At 40.0% G+C, this 20,873-nt stretch overlaps 1 protein-coding gene across 5 annotated transcripts in view; it reads right to left on the bottom strand.

Annotated features, from left to right (window-relative positions):
• The window catches only part of Rasgrp3 (RAS guanyl releasing protein 3), a 104,189-nt gene that overhangs the window by 68,242 nt on the left and 15,074 nt on the right, over nucleotides 1–20,873 (bottom strand). For 3 of the 5 annotated variants that reach the window (XM_070025348.1, XM_070025352.1, XM_070025355.1), the window contains exon 1: nucleotides 2,918–3,050. The exons of the other annotated variants lie outside the window; for them this stretch is intronic. The gene's annotated coding sequence lies outside the window, so the exon portion shown is untranslated. Of the gene's footprint in view, nucleotides 1–2,917; nucleotides 3,051–20,873 lie in introns of those variants that run through there. 5 annotated transcript variants of the gene reach the window in all.

The raw sequence follows: 20,873 nt of genomic DNA, 5'->3' as shown, positions 1-20,873 counted from the left end.
AATAATAATAATAATAATAGGATAATAAATACAAATGCTTTTCCCACTTTCAAGGAGGTGACATATGATAAATCCTTCATAAGTTGAAAATATTGTTAGTTGGTAGTTTAGTCAACACATTTGTGGTTGTTATTGTTTTATGCCAGTACTAGGGCTTGAACTCAGGGTCTTGTGCTCTTGCTTAGCTCTTTTCGCTTAAGGTTGGTGTGCTACTATTTAAGCCATACCTCTACTTCTGGCTTTTTGCTAGCTAATTGGAAATAAGAATCCTTTAGATTTGTCTGCTTCGATCTTCATGCTGAGTAGTTAGGATGATAAAAATGAGCCACCCATGCCTCACTGTCAACCCGTTCAACCTAGTGAGCATCTTAACACCTGGTGCTCTGTAGACTCTGCTAAGGTTTGACCAGGAGCTGTGCACATTCAGCTGCTTCCCTGAACCTCAAGAAGCTTTCCCTACAGCATGGTGCTAGCTAGGGGATGGAAAGCCTGTTGCTTCCACAGCGGGAAGCTGGAAATTAAACTGAGTCACTGAAAACAGGTATCCTGAAAATTCTGGGAAGGTTGCTGCACTGGTGTGTATCACGTAGCATAGTAAAAGACTGATGAATGCATTTTGTAATCATTATTATTATTATTACTTAGTGTTAGCATTATCCTATAGTAGCAGAATTCTTGAGTACTCTTTCCTGGCTAGGCATTGTGGCCCAAATAAACTTATTACAATGTCCTCAGATTCAGAAGGAAGGCATTAAATCAAACATTCTGTAGTTCCTATCTAAGATCTGAACATTCTTGACTCTATGACTATAGTATCTTCTTGGGGAAAAAAAGTATTCTTTTTTATTACTTTGCTAGCTGTATTTTAAAAAGTCAAGGCTGATCAAAATCTGTGAGCTCTCAAAAATTCAGTGGTTGGATAACTTCAAAGGATATCCATTTAAACATTCCATTTTACTGGCTCTGTGTGTGTGTGTGTGTGTGTGTCTGGGGATCAAATCCATATCAGGCAAGTATATCTCATCACTGAGATATACCCACAGCCCTGTATTTTATAGTGTTATAAAATTATTATCATTATCAGAGAATAGTCCTCAGCTTAGATTCAATTAGACCTTGCCTTTTATTGTGGGAGGATCTATTATTCTGGAAACACAAATTCTCTGGAAAGTTCTTTTCCACTATTAACTTGTGGAAAAAGTGAAATCATACCAGAAACAAACTCTCTAAAGAATGGCCCAGCAGGGCAGCCACCCCTCCCCCTCCCCCTCCCTCCCCTCCCCCCCTGCAGTCAGACAGGGAAGTCACCGGATGACTGGACACTGGGCCAGGGACCCTGGCTGAGGCTCACAGATAGACCTCACACAAATAGCTCAAAGAGGAACCATCACACTTGGAACTATTTTTTTTTCTCATAGAACACACACTCTAGATTTTCTTGTACATTTTTAAGGGGCGGGGGGGGGGGTGAAGAGGGGGAAAAATCCTCTGATGCCAGATGAGCCATTCTTCCCCATGAGGTATCCAAAGCTGATTCCATCAAAGATCTTCGGCTAATGAGCTGCTCAAAACAATTATGTTGGTAGCTCATGCTTGAAATCCTACCTACTTAGTATAAGGCTGAGAACTGAGGATCACAGTTCAAAGCCAGCCTGTGCAAAAAGATGGAAATGAAGCAGTGGCTCAAGGGGTAGAGCTCGAGTCTTGAGCAGAAAAAGCTAAGGGGCAGCACTTGGAGTTCAAGATCTCCAGTATTTCTTGAACACACAAATAAACAAGCAGACAAATAATTGCATGGAGGAAACTGAAGAAGAACCAGTTACTCCTCAACCATTTTTATTCCAGTCTCCACCAATAGCAAGGGGTGATGAGAGAAAGCAGTGTCCCTTGAGGACAGTGGACGAAGTTGCAAACAAATCATACAACTCCACTCCCTATAGGACAACCCATCCATCACTCAAGAAGCTGCACCTTTCCAAGTGTCCTAAGTTTATCACAAGCAAAACACTGCCTTGTATGACCTGAAATGGGAACTGCTCCTCTCTGCTCCCTCTGCATGCCTGCTCATCTCCCACGAGTCTCTGGGGCAGAGGGTCCATCAGCCATCCTGCGCTCTGCCCCTCTCTTTCCTCTCTTTTCTGTACAGCATTCTGTCTGGTAATCATCACAGAAGGACAAAAGTCTCTGAAACTACAACTTGGTTCTAGCACTTGGCAAGCAAGCTATTTAGGGCTGTAAACTTGGGAAAGAATGATCCTCTCACACCTTTCCCCTACTCCTTCCCAGGTGATAAGCAGCTCAGGCAATATTTTTATAATTCGTGTCACAAACAAAGAAGAAAAGACCTTAAGCATCACGAAAACACCAAAAGAAGGCAGGCCAGGGTCAATTGAACATTTCAGCTTTAACGCAACAGAGGAGAACCAGCTTGCTGAAGAAAAGAACTACAACATGCCACTTTACTGAGTCAGAAAGCATGCATGAATATTCTCCAGAATGGACTAAGGGTGGTCGGGTCAGATGGACAATAACTTCACAAGTGATTTTTTTTTAAAGGAACTAGACCTTCAGGTTTCCATGGTAACACTGATCAACATCAAATCTGGTCATCAGCTCTCCTCCAGGGGCTCACTACTTGATCACCTGAATTTTGGTGCTGAACCTAAACTTTAAGAATCATACAGGTCCTAGACACATAGAAACAAACTTCTTTTGTGGACAGGAATCAAGCCATCTACCCTAATGGGAGAAGGCAATGAAAAAGGCGATTAATGAATACAAACAAAACCTCTCTTTTTAGAGTGTCAGGAGGCAAGCAACATCAGAATTTTAAAAGTTAGGGGTGGCTTGCCACCACACACACACACACACACACACACACACACACACACAAAGAGCAAAGTCTCCAGTTACTTACTGGGGTGGTTTTGTCGCCCGAACCCTCACACCAGCACCCAGCCTGTCCAGCTGCCAAGAGCCGGAGCATGCCGCCAACAGCCGTTTCCTTCAAGCTGGGGCTTGGTGTCTTAACCAGTCACATGTGCTGCTGATAAATACCACACTGTGCCAGGAGGTCAGGAACTGAAGATCCTTATTTGCCTCCTTCAAACCTCCTCACAACCCTGGGGTTGGCTCAGCCCATCTCATTAGCATGCAGAGCGGGACATTCCACAATTTGTTTTCTCTTAGTGACAGACGCCTGCCCAACAGCTGATAAGTCACAGGGGAGAGCGGGTCACTGCTGGTGGGGAGGTAATGCTGCGGGTGGGGGGTGGGAGAGGGAGGAGGGGAGGGGAAGGAGGGAGGAGAGCAGCCTCTTTCCACTCCTGTCTCACTCAAATTGTCACTAGGGCTCTTCAACAGCAAGGAAAAGGAGCCAGAGATTCATGCAGCAAGCAGGTCAAAGCTGCTGAGTTTTATTTTCTTGGATTTCAGGCTTCTGTTTGCCAGAAGAGCCTCCTCATTAACTACTGGGGTTGTCCTGGGGAAGATAGACTTGCATCAACTCTCTGTGACTGCTCTGGTTTGATTTCAAAAGCCAGTGCTTCAGGAGCCAGAAATGCCAAAGGGCAGATATTCGAGGAATCAGGTCAAATGTCGCTTTATCTAGAGACAATGGAAAAGATTTCAGGAAGCCTAAGACCATATTCCAACCCAACGGATGCGTGGCATCAACATTTTGGGATACAGTGAGCAGTAGAGGTGATTAGTGAAGGCTAGTGGAAAAGATGAGCACTATTAACATAGAACTTGGCAAATGGATTCCTACTTTCTTAGGTGTGCTGGGAAGTTGGGCCAAATTGCCATTTGTGGGGAAGAGGGCACTGCTTACCAAGGTAGCAAGCCATTCTGGATGTTGTGTGGGGTTCATACTACTCTTTTGAGCTGATCTTCCCACCCATGGGTGACATCCTCTACTTAAAATCCCTTAGGGTAGTGGAGCTATGGTTCAAGTGGTAGAGCACTAGAGTGAAAGAGCAAAAGAGGTTACCACCCAGACCCTGAGTTCAAGCCTCAAGACCAGAGTGCACACACTCACTCACACTTTCTCTCTCTCTCTCTCTCTCTCTCTCTCTCTCTCTCTCTCTCTCACACACACACACACACACGCACGCATGCACACAATCCCTTCGAGTATGAAACCTTGGATGGTCTGACTGTGAGTACCTGACTTCACTGTGTGCTATGGTAAGTGTCACATTTCTCATAGTCAGAACCTAAGCTTGCCCTTCAGGGTGGAGTGGATTGACAGATTTGGTCAACTGAAGATCCAAAAATGATAGTAAAAGTCCCCTAGGGGATTTCTGAACCATAATTAACCTAGTAGGTTGTCAATTGTGATTTTTAATAAGTCAAATCATACTCAATTGGGAGTGTGTGGGAGCACGCCTCTCATCCTAAGCTTTGTCTCATAATTATATACATGGTAATTAAACCTGAAATGTCCTTCCACACAAAGGATAGTGTTTGGTAGAATAACAGAAAAACAAGTAAACCTAGCCTAAAACCTAGCCTCACCATACTTTCTGTGGTCTAATTTGTTACTAACTTGTGAGAGTTCAAAGTATAAGTGGGAAAAATGAGTTTCAAGTTAATAACAAATACATTTCAGATACCGAAATCCAATGCCTTAAAATACATGTTATCCTCATAGACATTTTCCCTCATAGGTTGATGTGATGATCTTCCATCAGAAACAAAAAAGGAGGCATCCTGATGGCTTGAAATGTTGGTTTGATTTATTGATGCTATGCATTTATGGTAAGGGAAACTTCTGTGACCAGATGACCTAATTACTATTCACTGTATTTACAACTGACTGTGTTAATTATCCTGACAGTCCCTTACTTGGCACGTAGCTTCTGGGGAAAGAGAGACTTCTGGAAATTCTGAAATCTAACCCAGGAAACAGTATAGAAATTCTTTTCAAATTCTCTTGGCAGGAGATGGGGGGGAGGGGTAGGAGCTGAAGAAACAAACCCAAAGCATGACCCCTTCTTGTATTGTGTGGTTACCAGAATGTGACTGAAGATCCTACCATGTCACTTTATTTTAGCCTTGCCAAGAGAAGAGAGCCAGCCTTTCTGGCCTCTAGATCCTCACCATTTCCTTCAGCTGGAGATGTGGTACTCTCCTCTTGGCCACCCTCCCACTGCGATTGTATCCTACCCTCTGCCCACTCCTGTGGTCCTGCGCAGTCTCCATGACAACCATACCTTCTCTTCCTCATCAACACATGCTTGTGCATCTACATCCTGACAACCATCTCTTTCTCCTTTGCTCCTTCACTATCCTAACTCCCTTCACAACCCAAGTTTCTGGAGAAATACTTTTCTCCTCATTTTCCCTTCTTTTTAAGTAGCAACAAGTCACATCCTGGCTTCTTCCCCATCTTCAATGAAAATGCTTTCCCTAAGACAGCAAAAGCCACGGGCAATGGGCACTATTTTGCTTTTACCTTGACGTGACTTTTTAAAGTTTTGACCCAGCTAAACAAATGGTGCTTAGAAAGTTCTATTATGGTTTTTTAGCTTGAATATGAAAACTCTCTTTCCCTTTCTGCCCTCTACATCTCCCTCCCTCCCCCAACACACACACACACACACACACACACACACACACACACACACACACGCACACACATATTCTAACTGATTACTGAATGACTATTGTGGTTTCTTAGTGACTCATCTCCAAAATCCCTGTCTCTGACTTCAATTTATCTTTTACATTTAAGACTGGCATCCTGGGTAACTTTGGTTTCCCATAACCTATAAAGCCTTGACTAACACTCTTTGCTGTGGCTCCCTTTCATTCATTGCACTGTTACTGCATCTCTCACTCTGTTTTTTTCATGTGTCTCTGGTCCATCAAACCCGTGTCAACTGTTCGGAAGCCTTAAAACTTGTTCACATATAGCTTGTGATTCCCAATACAATATGAGACACGAGAGACACATGGTTGAAACCAAGCTTAATGAATAACTGAGTGACTCAATAGAATGGCTTTCTGTCATTCTGTTAGCAAACCTTGAGGTAATATTAGGCTACAAAAATCTTAACTATTTCTTATCCCCCCCGCAAAAGTAATTATTCTTGCAATGTACTGTGATCACACTGTAATAAAACTAGTTACAAAAAGTAAGTCAAAAAGAGCTAACCACTCAAGAACAATTTTACATTTTAAAAAATGAAAATAACCCCTCTGTACAATATCTTTACAATAAAAAAGTTTAAAAAAATGAAAATAAAAAATATATATTATTGATTGAGGAAGAAATCAAAATGGTAATTACAGAACGCTCAGAAGTTTTCCAGAATGATATTTCCATATTATCAAATATAGTGGCCCAAACCAAAATAGTTATTAGAGGTGAATTAACTTAAGGGGAGTTTAAAAAAATAGGACAATAGACATGAAGAAATTTAAAAGTTATTAAGAAATTTATTTCCAAGAACAATTTTAGGCCAGATTACTTACATAGTCAAATTCTCTCTGTGCTTTAAGCCACAGAGAATCTTCAGGCTGTATTAACTTTCTCAAATCAAAAGTATCTGAAATTTAATACCCTTTATTTATTAAATTGAAAAAACCGATATAGCATAAGGGGAAATTAAAGATTAACTTCATATATGAACTGCTGACCCTAAAGATGTAAATACTTCAATATTACAAAATACATGAGCTAAAATCCACGTGCTGGATTAAGAAATAAGCTTCTCATTTTTGTTAATTTGATGTTACTGGGGATGGAACTCAGGAACTCAAGCTTTCTAAACCAAGGCTTTACCACTTGAGCCAAATATCTTAGTCCTCTTTGCTTAACTTGTTTGTTTAGTTTGGATCTCCAAATTTTACCTCAGCAGGCCTTGAGATTACATATTCTTATCTCTGCTTCCCAAGTAACTGGATTACAGGCATGTGCTACCCTACTCAGTTTTAATCTCAATTAAAAATAATAATAATAATATAGAGATAGAAGAATTTTTCTTATCATGGTAATCTCTCTTACAACAAACATGAACATCAGACTCCATAATAAAATACTTAGTGACAAACTAAAATAAGAAAAAAGAAAATATCACTATCATTACTATCACTTGGCTCTGCTCTCCATGTGGATCCATTGTAAGCAAGCAAAAGAAAGAAACTGAAGAACTAGTGATAAATCTGCAGACAAAATTATTCCTTTAGCAAATGATAAAAACACTAAGTTAATACTTACTCAAATTTTAAAAGTTTTAAGTGGCAAATTGAGTGAATCTAACAGTTATGAAATAAAAGCATAAAATTAGCAAAAACTTTTTATACAGCAGTATAAAATAGCAACAACAAAATTTCTAGGAATAGAAACAGACAAAACTACCTACACAAACATTTTTACAATGCTTTTTCTGAGAAAATAAAGATACGTAATTTTTCTACACTGAAACTCAATGTTTTAATTTATATATGTAACCAAATTGCATAAGCAAAATCAAATTTTTATTTAAAAGTATAGAACACTGAAAAGGCTAAAAAAATTGTAGAGGAAAATGTCATTAAATGTAACTGTGAACTTAAATTAACTTGCAGGATGATTTTCACTACTTTGAAATTATGTTGGGTCATAGTACAGCTTTGTATTGTGAAAATATTTTAATCATGATTACAAAAAGCAGATGCCATAAAGAAAACAAATGTAGTACTTCTGAATATAAAACATGACATGACTATACTCACTTTTAAATGTGTGCTTTTAAAGTAAGAAGAGAGAAAGTAGACCTACAAAGATGCTTAAGCTCCTTAGCAATCCACACAAAGAAGAAAAAACCACCAATAAGAAAAGGTGAAGCCAGGCTGGGGAGCTCAAACAGCTTCATCACTCATAAACAAGCAGACACATCTACACCTGACTCCCCTCACTGTCTAGTCCTGGACCCAGTATTTGATAACAATTTACTGGAAATAGTGAAACTACCAGACCAAGGATGCAGGAAGATGCCTGTGCACCAGGGATTGTGTTCCTCGGAGACATTCTCTTGAGTTTCTGTGTCTGAAGCATTCCCTTTGGTGGAAATTCAAAATGGTACCCATCCCCTACAGTGTCAAACAACATCATTTTCCTCTCTAACCTACTCTTGTCCCTGAAGCTGCAGAACTCTAAGCCTTGTATGAAACCCTGTATTATCTACTGGGACTCCCAAGGTGGTGACATACCACCTCCAGGACAGCCTGAGGGACAAGCATACATCATGCCTTAACTGGCCTCTTCCTTTTCACTTATACGCAACACATTACAGCTTCCAGCTCTGTCCCTTCTACCTCCTGTGATCTCTCAGTCACACACTTCCTTTTTTTTAACCAGTCCTGGGGGCTTGAACTCAGGCCCTCTGTGTGCTCCAGGCTAGCACTACCATGTGAGCCACAGTGCCTCCTCCAGCTTTTTCTGAGTAGTTTTTTTGGAGATCAGTTTCATGGACTCTCCTGCCTGGGTTGGCTTCGAACTGTGATCCTCAGATCTCAGCCTCCTTAGTAGCTAGGATTACAGGTGTAAGCCACCAGTGTCCTGTGCACACACACACACTTTTTGAAACTTTCTCTCTGTCTCTCTCTCTCTGTCTCTCTTTCTCTCTCTCTATCTCTCTGTCTCTCTGTCTGTTTAATGGTCTAACATTTGTCTAAATATCATTAGGAATTTTCTTTTACTCTTCCTTCTTCTTCCTTTTAAACTAACAAAGTCAAATACCCAGTTATGGCCAGAGAATGTGTTGAGTTGTGCTGGCTACACATCTGTAACAAATTTTTTTTTTTTTTTTTGGTCGGTTGTGGGCCTGAACTCTGGGCCTGGGCGCTGTCTCTCAGCTCTTCAGCTCAAGGCTAGCGCTCTACCACTTGAGCCATAGTGCCACTTCCGGCTTTTTTTCTTTTTGCTTATGTGGTGCTGAGGAATCGAACTCAGGGCCTCAGGCATGCAAGGCAAGCGATTTACCACTGAGCCACCTTCCCAGCCCCTGTAACAAATTTTTTTTTAACAAATTTTTTAAAGAAGGAGAAATCTTCAAAAGCATCAGAGTAAGGTTTTAATCTCTAATACCCTTGGACAAAACAAATAGTCACCAATAAATGAAGGAATATAGTGTCTGTGATCAATGTATGTTGCTTTAAAAGTGTGTGACAAAAATGTCTGCTCTCAAGTTTAATAATCTGAAAGAAAAGAACAACATGTAGAAAGCCATATATAAGTAAGAATAGCTACAGTACCAATAGGAACCTATTATGATATAATACATATCATTAATATCCTAATACTGTGATCTTAATAAAACAAGAACTCTCTGCAAAAATGCTAATTTGATTCTCATAACTATGGTCTATGCTATGCCATCCAAGTAACCTTTAGTAAAGTTAATTAGCCTGCCCACAACTGTAAACATGAGAGAAAGAGACAGAGAGGAAGAAGGAAGGATAGAAGGCAGGAAGGAAGGAAGGAAGGAAAGGAAGGAAAGGAAGATCAAGAGCGAAATAGCCAAAGACAGAGATGAATGAGAGAGACAAGCAGATACAGATACAGAGACACATACCGAGAGTGAGAGGTAAACTCTCTCTAGCCTCAAGCCCTTCACATTGACTGTCCATTCCCTGACAATTTTAGTAGCTATAGACACGTCCATCGACTGGCTGATTCTCCTCAAATTAACTTGCTTACAACCACACCCAGCACTGGGATCTAATTACTGACATCACAATAGTGGCTACTGGTAGTTATGTGGTGGAGGAGTAGCCTGGTAGAATGAAAGGCATTTATGGCATTCTTTCTATGAATAAATGCATCCTATGCTGTAAAAATATTTTGAGTTCCAAACAATCAATTTACATCTGCACCTTTGTTATATACTCCATAGACAAATTGTATAAAGATTTTTTTTAAAAAGGACCATGAGATTCTTATCTCCAATGAACCAACAAAAGCCTGGGAATGGAGGTATGGCCCAAGTAGTAGAATGCTAGCCTTGAACTCAGACCCTGAGTTCTAGCTCTAGCACTAACATTCACAAAAATTTCATGTTTTATCAGCATCAAAATGAAATCTTAGAGGAAAATAAATTTCACTGCAGAGCTCCATTTTTTCTCATCAGCTGTCCTATAACAAGACATTCACAAAAAAATTCATATGCTTAGACTTGTCTACAGTTTATTGTCAAGAAATCTCTGCATAGGTGTAAGAATTAAATACTTTTTGTACACAAAGTTAAAGGGGAAATGTACCTTAAAAATCACAAGAGTGGATGTTTTTGTGTGTGATGTGAGGGTGGTCTGTGTCTATCTCAAATGCAAAAATGTAATAAAGATAGAAATATTTCTTTTAAAGAAAGAAGTCAAGTAGCCTCTGCCAGAGTAAGCCTCTACTCTGCCCTTTCCCTCCCCCATCCAGACTCCAGTGGCCCTACAGAAATGCCCCAAACTGTAGTTAAAACATTGTAATTAAGAATCGACTTCCCCTTTCAATTCTTTTTTTTTTTTTTTTGGTCAGTCATGGGGCTTGAACTCTGGGCCCAGACACTGTCCCTCAGCTCTTCAGCTCAAGGCTCATGCTCTACCACTTGAGCCACAGCACCACTTCCAGTTTTCTGATGATTAATTGGAGATAAGAGTCTCATGGACTTTCCTGCCCCGGCTGGCTTTGAACTACGATCCTCAGATCTTAGCCTCCTGAGTAGCTAGGATTACAGGTGTGTGCCACTGGCACACGGCTTCCACTTTCAATTCTTTTTCTTATCTTTCAGCATTTCTCTTTTTGTCTCTTTGTAAAATTTCATTCCCTGAAAGTGAATTACCCTTAGTACATTATTCAATTTGACTGCATTTTATTTTATTTTATTTTATTTTGTTTGGGGTCCGGTCCTGGGGCCTGAACTCTGGGCCTGGGCGCTGTCCCTCAGCTCTTCAGCTCAAGGCTAGCGCTCTACCACTTGAGCCACAGCGCCACTTCCGGCCTTTTTCTTTTTGCTTATGTAGTGCTGAGGAATCGAATCCAGGGCCTCATGCATGCAAGGCAAGCGCTCTACCACTGAGCCACCTTCCCAACCCTTTGACTGCATTTTAAATGTTCACTTATAAATTAACTTTATAGCCATGTTTTTCTCCTAAAATTTTCCTTTCACCTAGTTATTTTCTTAGACTGGACCTCTACCATTGAGGCACACCTCCAGCTCTGGCTTTTTTGCTGGTTAATTATAGATAGAGTCTCTCAGATTTGTTTGCCTAGGCTGGCTTCAAACTTCAATCTTCAGATCTCAGCCACCTGAGTAGTTACTATTATAGATGTGAGCTGCCTATCAATGCCTTTCACTAGCTGATTTTTTTTTAGTTGAAGCTGGATTCAATAAAAGATAGGAAAGGAAATTTAGTATTCATGCCACAAAACACCTTACCTAGTATAATTACAATAACTCTTCCCTCTTCTAGTTTTATTTCAAAACTCTGTTTGACAACAACTTTCTTTTTCTTAAAAAATTTTTATTATAAAAATACTGTACAGAGGGGTTACAATTACATGGGCAAGATAATGAGTACATTTCTTATCAAGCATTGTTGCCTCCTCCTTTGTTTCCCCTTCCCATCCCTTCCCATATCCTGCCCCCACCATATTCCCTCCTGCCCCCCTCCTGCCCCCACCAAAGTTGTAAAGTTCGTTTTTGACATAATGACTTGTACATCTCATTGTTGCAATGGGTCCACCTGTATCCCTATTTAAACGATTTGTTTTTTCCCTTCCCCTCCACAAATTATACCATCATCAAACACAGTGAAAGCAGGGGTTATATCGTGGGGGAGGAACATACAAAGCAACAAAGAAATCATCTTATAAATATGTTAGAAACAATCATATGAAAGTAAAAACCATTTGAGTCCTTATCTTGAGGCTCATTTCACCTAACATCAACATATCTGACCTTTTCTGCTCAGTAGATGAATGGATCAAGAAAATGTAGTATATATACACAATGGAATTCTATGCCTCCATCAGAAAGAATGACATTGCCCCATTTGTTAGGAAATGGAAAGACTTGGAAAAAATTATACTAAGTGAAGTAAGCCAGGCCCAAAGAAACAGACAACAATTTTCATTCACCTTTGATGCTCTTGCTGCTATAAACCTCAGACTGGTGACTAAGTTCATCTGAATCTGAATCTTTTAAAAGGCCACTACTGTTTCCCGGGACTCTTTTAGTTCTTGAAAGGAAATTGCTTAAATTAAAAAACAAAATCTGAGGCTGCCTCTGAGTACTTTTTAGAGAATCACTTAGGGTGCAAAGAATAATACAAGGTCAATTGTCACATCTGATTTCCTCTCTATTCTTTATCTATTGAGTTGGATTTCAGAACAGAGAATACACATCTGACTCAAGGATGAATGAGGCAAAGTAAATAAACGGATTTTCCCCGTTGTGCAGAGCATGAGGTGGGGTGATCTGAGTTCAGCAGAATCGTAGGGAAGGAGCAGTTAGAGATTCCTCCTCTTCTGGTTCTCATGCGTGACCTCCAATCTCCTTCTGCCCCATCAACTGCCACCCACAATCACAGCTCATTTTCAGAGAACACAGGTGCCCCCAAGTCCTCCCAGCCTTTCTGGGTTCACACTGGGGCCCTCTGGCCTAAATTGTAAGATGATGCCTGTGCACACTTTCTAAATGGATAAAAGAATGAGTGAATAATGAATGATTGCATGAAGGCACAAATAAGGAATAAATGAGTGAATGGCTGAATTAGTGAACAAATGAATAAATGAGTACATGAATGAACAAGATGAATCAAAGGATGAATGGATTAGTGAGTGAATGAAAGAACAAATGAGTGAATAAATCTAGTGACTGAATAAATGATCAAATGAATGAATGAGTGGAGCAACTGAATGAGTGAAAAAATGCATGAGTGAATTAAAGGCTGAATAGATTTTTACCTGAAAGCCATAACCACAAAACTGTATTTAATTTTGATGCCATTGTTATTTTGGTATGATATTAATTTGATAGCAAATCCATCTGCTCAAAAATGCAGATAATGCTAAACAACTTCAATGTTCCAGTCAATTGCTTTTGCTCTTCATTTTAATTATTATACAAACCCAGCTAACTAACTACAAGTCCTATTTTCCAGCCTTAATGCCAAAGGACTTGCTTAAGTTTTAATCCAACCCCTACAGCTTCTAGCTTATGAATCTGTGAGCCCGGGTTATTAGACCTCATTTCCATATTTTTAATATCCTTTCCCCTTTTATCAGTCACTTGATTAAACCCAGCCACAATGTACACTGTATTTACCCCCTTTGGGCTGTCGCCTCAGTATTACTCAGATCTAAGATTCTGAGCATTCACTTCCTGGGAGAACACAGACAATGGAGCCCAGTGGGTGGGTGCCCACTGAAGAATGAGAACATAATATTACTGTAGCAGAATTTTCTTATTTAGATGTCACTGGGGGCAAAGTAAGGAAATACTTTTAACAACACATCAACAGAAAGTAAGTAGCAGGGAAAATTTCAGGTTTTGCCTAATGATCTAATTTTAAAAGAGTGTTCTCAGGACTCTGCTTTGTGCTTTCCTTTATTAGTAAAAGGCAATCTGATCCATTTATGCTGGGGTAGAACATTTCAAATTGAGGGATAAGACCTGAGGGAGAGGCTTACTATAGTCCACAGGAGGCCTAAACAATCTTCAATAAACTTCTCAGTTAATGGAAATGAATACAGGATAATGAGAAATTCATGCTGAAGGATGTGAGCTAAAGTAACTGCAAAAATTGCAACTGAAGAATCTTTGATAGGAAGATGGATTTCTGTCCCTTTTTTGTGGACTTTTATTCTAAGCAATCGGGATATACTCATGGTCACATTGAAGGATTCCTAGAAGAAGCATTCCCATGTGCTTTATATTTTACAAAATACCTAAAATATAAAAGCATCACATGCCCAGTTTAGCAAGACATACATAGGAAGAATTTAGTATCTCCCAATTCTATTCTGTTGCACCTCTCTGAGATAACATAATTTTCTATATCCCATATCAAGCTACAATATAAGATAGAAAAACATATTTCATATATAGGACTATACACACATATATATATATTTAAAAGCCCATTCCACTATAAAGTGATTTTTTTTCTGGTGAGTCCTAGGGCATGAACTCAGGGCCTGGACATTGTCCCTGAGCTTTTTTGCTCAAGGCTAGCATGGCGAGGATTACAGACATGAGCCCTCTGTGCCCGGCTATAAAGTGGTTCCTATTAGCATATCCTAGTTGTACAAGGGAAGGGCTCATTATGGCATTTCCATACATATATACAAGGTACCCTGTCAACGTCAGCCCCTTCATCACTCTCCCTCTATTCCTCCCTTCTTACTTCAACACGTAGGGGACTGGTGGCTCACACCTATAATTCTACCTGTTCAGAAGACAAATCTGCATGACTCTTATCAGTAAGTAGCTAAAAGAAAAATGTCAGAACTGGCTCAAGTGATAGCATGTTAGCTTCGAGCAGAAAAAAAAAGAGTGAGAACTCAAGACCCTGAATTCAAGCATACACACACACACACACACACACACACACACACACACACACACACACACTTCAGTAGATTTCATTGTCTTATTTTCATATACAAATAAAATACTTCAACCATATTCACCCTCAATCACTTTCTCTTTAAATTGATTTTTTAAAATAATGAATCATGGCTATACATATTGGTTCCAAAGTCAGTAACATAGACTTGATTTATTCTTTTTAATTGCTGAAATCAACTTTACAGTATAGCCATGTCATAAGTTATTCATTCTTTTTTAAAAATTAATTTAGTTTATTCTTATTATAAAGGTGATGTTTACAGGGATTACAGTTACTGTAAGTGGCAAATTAAACATGTTACAGGAATCCTTATAATCCACAAGGTCAAGCCATTGTGAACAGTAATTTTATACTTAAGTCCCAATTAAATAAACAAAAAAGGGAGGGAGGTATGTCACTAGACCCCCAAAGAACAGCTAGCAAGAGCATTATATGCCCTTAATTTTGAAAATTTAAATTTTCCATCCAACACTTCAACAGCAAATAAACATTGGAAAGAGCTGGAAAAGTGCCAATCTTCATGTCAACCTATATGGTGGAAAGATGACACTGATAATAACTGGAAACCCAGAACCGTCAAAGTATGGGGCCATGGTTATGCCAGTCCACAGGTTCAGCCGACATCTGGCTACCAGCCGGAAATTAAAACCCAGAAATGAAGGGAAAATCATCCAACATCGAGGAGCCTCTGGAGGAGTCCCTCAATAATATGAGGGGTAGCTAAAAGCCAGGGGAGAACAGGGGAACCAGACTTGCTATCATTCCCACCTGGGGACAGATGAAGAAGCTTTCCCGAGAAGCTGAGAGATGCTTAAAGGACCATGGACAGGAAATTAATGCAATGTCTTTGTGAGGATAATGGCATACATTCATACCGCTAGTGCCTCTCCCTCAGTACAAGCCTCTGTTTGGGGGATTCCTATGCTGGGTAAACCATTGTACTTGAATTAAACTGTGATATGTAACAACTTAGAAATGGGAGCTCAGTGTGTCTAAAGGAAAAAGACTTGGCACTGGCTAGTCTTTAGAGCACACTGGCATTCTAAAGAAAGATTATTTGGAGCCAGTTGCCGGTGGCTCACGCCTATAATCCTAGCTACCAGGAAGCTGAGATCTAAGGATCATGGTTCAAAGAGAGCTCGGGCAAGAAAAGTCTGTGAGACTCTTACCTCCAACTAACCACCAGAAAACAGGAAATGGTGTGGCTCAAGTGGTAGAGTGCTAGCCTTGAGCTGAAGAGCTCAAGGACGGTGCCCAGGCCCAGACTTCAAGCCCCACAACAAGAAGAAAGAAAGAAAGAAAGAAAGAAAGAAAGAAAGAAAGAAAGAAAGAAAGAAAGAAAGAAAGAAAGAAAGAAAGAAAGAAAGAAAGAAAGAAAGAAAGAAAGAAAGAAAGAGAAAGAAAGAAAGAAGGAAAGAAAGAAGGAAAAAGAAAAGAAAGAAAGAAAGAAAGAAAGAAAGAAAGAAAGAAAGAAAGAAGGAAAGAAAGAAGGAAAAAGAAAAGAAAGAAAGAAAGAAAGAAAGAAAGAAAGAAAGAAAGAAAGAAAGGAAGGAAGGAAGGAAAAAAGGAAGGAGGGAAGGAAGGAAGGGAAGGAAGGGAAGGAGGGAAGGAAGGAAGGAAGGAGGGAAGGAAGGAAGGAAGGAGGGAAGGAAGAAGGGAAGGAGGGAAGGAAGGAAGGAAGGAAGGAAGGAAGGAAGAAAGATTATTTGGGATTCAGTTATATTGGGAAACTGATACCTCTCTTACTTGGTAATTTGATCTGCCAAAAAAAGGGACGCATAAAATGTGATCTCCCCCCAAATTGTGATGATAATCTTGTGCTGTTAAACACTGTCGATATGGCTGTAGCAACAGCTTTTGTTCTGCCTGTCTCTGAACTTGGAGTAGGTGTCCAGAAGGAACTCACCAAGCTGGCTTGTATTTTCAACAAAGTGACAAATATCATAGCTATAATTTTGGAGGAAATAAATCAGAAAATGAAGGAGTTAAAAACAAGAATTTTACAAAATCGAGCTGCCATAGATTATTTGCTGTTAAAAAAATCGTTTAGGGTGTGAACAATTTGAAGGATTGCGCTGCTTTAACATAACTGACAATTCCCAGAATATTCAGAACCAGTTAGAGCTGTTCAAAAAGGAGTTGGACAAATTAAAATATAGTCATAACTGGGGACTCCCAGAATGGCTTCCCTGGCTTTGGCTTCTTCTGGGCCCAAAAGTTTCTATTCTGGGTATCATCCTGTTGGCTCCCTGCCTATTTCAATGTATATCTTTTAGCAACCAGCATATGCTGGTTCAAATGGATACAAAAATTATGCTTTCTCAAATAATAGAAAAGGAGGAGTTGTAAGAGCCCAAAAATCCAAGCTGTGAGACCCCCGAAAGGATTGAGAATAGGAATGCCTTCTCGTAATACACTTTCGGAACACAGAGTTTTCCGGGAAAGGTCGGTTAGTCCTGACTTAATGGGAACTCAGATTCCACCCTACTCCATGTGGGAGCCTAAGGGTAGACTTAGGTTTATGCAAATTGAAGGCTGTTTATTGTTTAGCTCTCCTTTCCAGAATAAGGTCACTTACCACTTGTATACAAAATGTTGTCACATGTTGAAGTTTGTACTTTACTTCTTTGCACAAGATCAATAAAAACCTTGGCTAATGGAACCTTGGGATATGTTGCCAGCGGAAGGCTACAGGTCCCCTGGTACCCCAAACCTCAGTTCCATGGTCCGGTCTCCATTACTGTGTTGCTACAGGTGGCTGCGGATTAAGGAGCACAGGGCAGGTTGCCACAAGGCCCCTCTGAGCTCTCTTCTCAATGAGGCCCCAATCTTGTCCAATAAAAACCTGAACAAATTCTAACCTAAGCTCAGGTCTAGCAGCTCAAGGCCCCATCTGTAAGTTGACTCTAGTCCCTCCTTAAAGTGTCTGCTTGAAAACACTCAAGGCTGCCAAGAAAAAAAAGTACTCTTTGTTCCAGACAATCCCTATGTCAGGCCTCTGGTCTTCCAGTTTCTGTGGAAGGATAGACTTTTAACTGATATCTGCCAGTCAGCAGACACAGCTGGCCTGAGTGGATTGGTACTGACCCTCTTTGTAACTTTTCCCTCCTGACTCTCCTTGGCCTACTCTGTCATGACTTGCCATCTTCCCTTCAAGTCTTCTGGTTCACTCCTATGGAAACCAAAGTTGAGTTCAATTCATGTTGGACTTGAGAGTATTGCAATGTTTGCTGCTGACTAGAGTCTGCTCTTACCACTATAACAGATGACTAGCTGAACACTATGTATTCCATTATTTTTCTCCAGACTAAACTAATGTAAGTGTAAAGGTCATAGGTTTCAACAGTCTGAAAAACTTGGAGGGTCTCAATAATAATGTGTGAGAACCACTGAGACTTCACTTAAGAATTGAATCCCACCCAGGTATATTTATGCAATCATCTACAATGATGTTTGCTTATTTTTTTTTGTCAAGCATAATGATGGTTCCCCCCCCCCCCCCAAGTATCTTAAACTCAGTTGACTAAAATTTGTCAAAGTGCTTATTCCCAGTACAAAGGATGACTATATAGGTTTCCTTCATGGGTCTTATTATATAGGAAACAATCTCTTCTTTCTTTCTTTCTTTCTTTTTTTCTTTCTCCCTCTCTCTCTTTCTTTCCTTCCTTCCTTCCTTCCTTCTTTCTTTTTTTCTTTCATTCATTCATTCTTTCTTTCCTTTTTCCCTCCTTCCTTCTTCCCTTCCTCCCTCTCTCCTTTTTTCCCTCCCTCCCTTCCTCCCTTCCTCCTTTTCTTCTTGCAACAGGGTCTCTTTAGGTAGCATGGGCTGGCTGAACTCACTATGTAGCTGCAATTGGCCTCACACTGCAATCTTCCAGCCTCAGCCTTCTGAATGCTGGGATCACAGGCATGTACCACCACACCTGGTTCAGGTGGAAGATTTTAATATTAGATTTTGATAAATTTAAGTATGACTATTAGAACAAAAGAAATAGAGTTATATAACAACAAACCATGAGAAGGGAAAAATTAGAATAAAGAAAACTTGAAAAATCCTAAACATGACAGAAAAAGGAGAGAAGATGAGAAAAAGAATAGTAATAGAAAAATAACACAGTAACTCATGTCACAGTGTATAATCTCACATTAAAATGTAAATACTATTACTAAATTATAAATAGAAGCTTGTCGCAATAAATTCAAGTATAGGTCAAGAAGATCACATATTTCTCCCCAACTATTTGGGGAATGAGTTAAAGGCAAGCTCTGTAGACCAAAGATACCAAAGAAAACTGGTTCAGTAGGAACTGGGGAGTGGAGAAGTGGAAAAGGAAAAAGAGGTGGTTTCCATGTTGAAGTTCCCATGAAATTGTCTAACAGCACCCAGCTGGGGTACTGAAGATCAAGCACCCCTTCCTATACCAAATGTGACCTTCAGGGGAACTGGGGGAGAGGTAGTATAGGCACCTCCAACTCTTCTTTTCCTTGGAACCTCTGAAGGTCAAGTCCTTCCTTAAATGGTAGAGCTAGAACTCTTCTAAGAAATCTGAACTAAATTTAACTAGGCCAGATGGTACAATTCATCTGTTCTTTCATGGACTCTGCAAAACTGGATAGATGGGTCTAATCAATCTTATCAGGAAAACAGATGGAAAATTCCTTCCAGAAGTTAATTCTTTAGTCTTAGGCCAAAAGGAGGGCACGTGGCAACTGCATGCTGTCTCCATTTGGCAGGACACCCTCGACCTCTATTGGTTTTACATATGGCAGGGGCTGCTGCAGGGAATTGTGGGAAAGACACTGAGAAACTACAAACATGAATGTAGTACACCGCCAGAACATTGTATCTCTCTAAATGTCCCCAGCCCCTCCTCGCTCCCAATCATCTCGGGAGCTGTGATTCTGTCCTCCTCCCTGGGGTGCCAAAATAGAAAATGGCATAGAACTAAGGATCGAAATACATGACTTCTCATCCCAACTCTGCCTTACCCCATGGAGGGGATGATGAGTAAGGATCTGTACCATCATCACAGGTCTGCCTCTGCCCACCCTGGCAACCCATCAATGGCAATGGAGTTTTTGAGAAGAAAGAAAATAATATAGAAATGGTACTCTGGAAAACCATTCTCTGTTGTAGCAATGTAAGGTGTGAGCACGTCTTACATCCGTGAATCTTCATCTGCCTATGGTGGTGTCTTCTCCTCCAGAAGCACCTGAGGGGTCACAGTAGTCATCTAGGACACGGTCTTCTCGATACTCCCACTCTCCTCCACCACCACATTCAACCCTAATCCCATCTGCCCTTCCTACCTTGGCCTGAAAACAGGAAGACACCCCAAATTGGACCCATCACGGTCTCTGTCTTGTGTCAGCCCTATTTGAGCACTGTAAGAGTAAGCTCTAGATTCAAATGGAGGATTTTCTAACCTGAAGTTCCCTTCCCCATAATTTTTAAGACACAAATCACAGCATCCTTCTCCCATGGCCAACTTAGAAAAAATAAACAAATCTACAACTTGTTAGCAGTTGAGAAAATGCCTAGAACATTCTGAGAGGTGAGAGGGAGACAAGGGCTAATCCAACTGCAATTAATTTCCAAGTCTTAAGTATGTCTGCCTTCATCTGAGAATCATTCATAGTACAGGGTCCCTCAGTGTAAACACCCCATCTTTACCCTCAAGAGAATAAACTGCTAGAATTGAGAGAGAGATCTTCTCCCACTTATGCAAAAGCCACTTGATTTCATTTTAATGGGACTTTATTTTTTGTATCTTTTTAAAATATTTTTATTATTATTATCTTTAAGTAGTTGTACAAAGAAGTTCCCATTCTACAAAACAGTATATGAATACAAGGTATCTGACAACATTGTCACCCATCGCTCCTAACTTTGATGGGACTTTAGAAGGAGACATAAGTATATGGACCTGTGTGGTTAGCAAGATGCTCTTTATAATATTCTTAAACCATGTTGATGTCTCTGACCCATAGGTTATATTCACTTCTATTCTTACTGTAGGCTGTCTACTTGGCCAATTCTTGCCTGTGTTTTATACCGAAGACCATCCCTCTGCCCATACTAATTTCCTTTTTCCTTAGTACAAATTCATAACAAAGAGAGAAAAAAGTGATCATCCAACTTCATGTCAAAGTATTAGGGAATAAGTCTATTCTGCTCTGGAATATTATTTTCAAAGTGTAATTTTTGTTCATCTTTGTATGCTTGTGATTTCAAAAATAAGACATATTCACCATAAAAATCT

The sequence above is a fragment of the Dipodomys merriami genome, unplaced genomic scaffold, assembly GCF_024711535.1.
Source record: "Dipodomys merriami isolate MVZ:Mamm:240054 unplaced genomic scaffold, mDipMer1.0.p SCAF_17, whole genome shotgun sequence".
NCBI classification, from domain to species: Eukaryota; Metazoa; Chordata; class Mammalia; order Rodentia; family Heteromyidae; genus Dipodomys; species Dipodomys merriami.
This window is presented reverse-complemented; position numbering and strand designations above follow the sequence as displayed.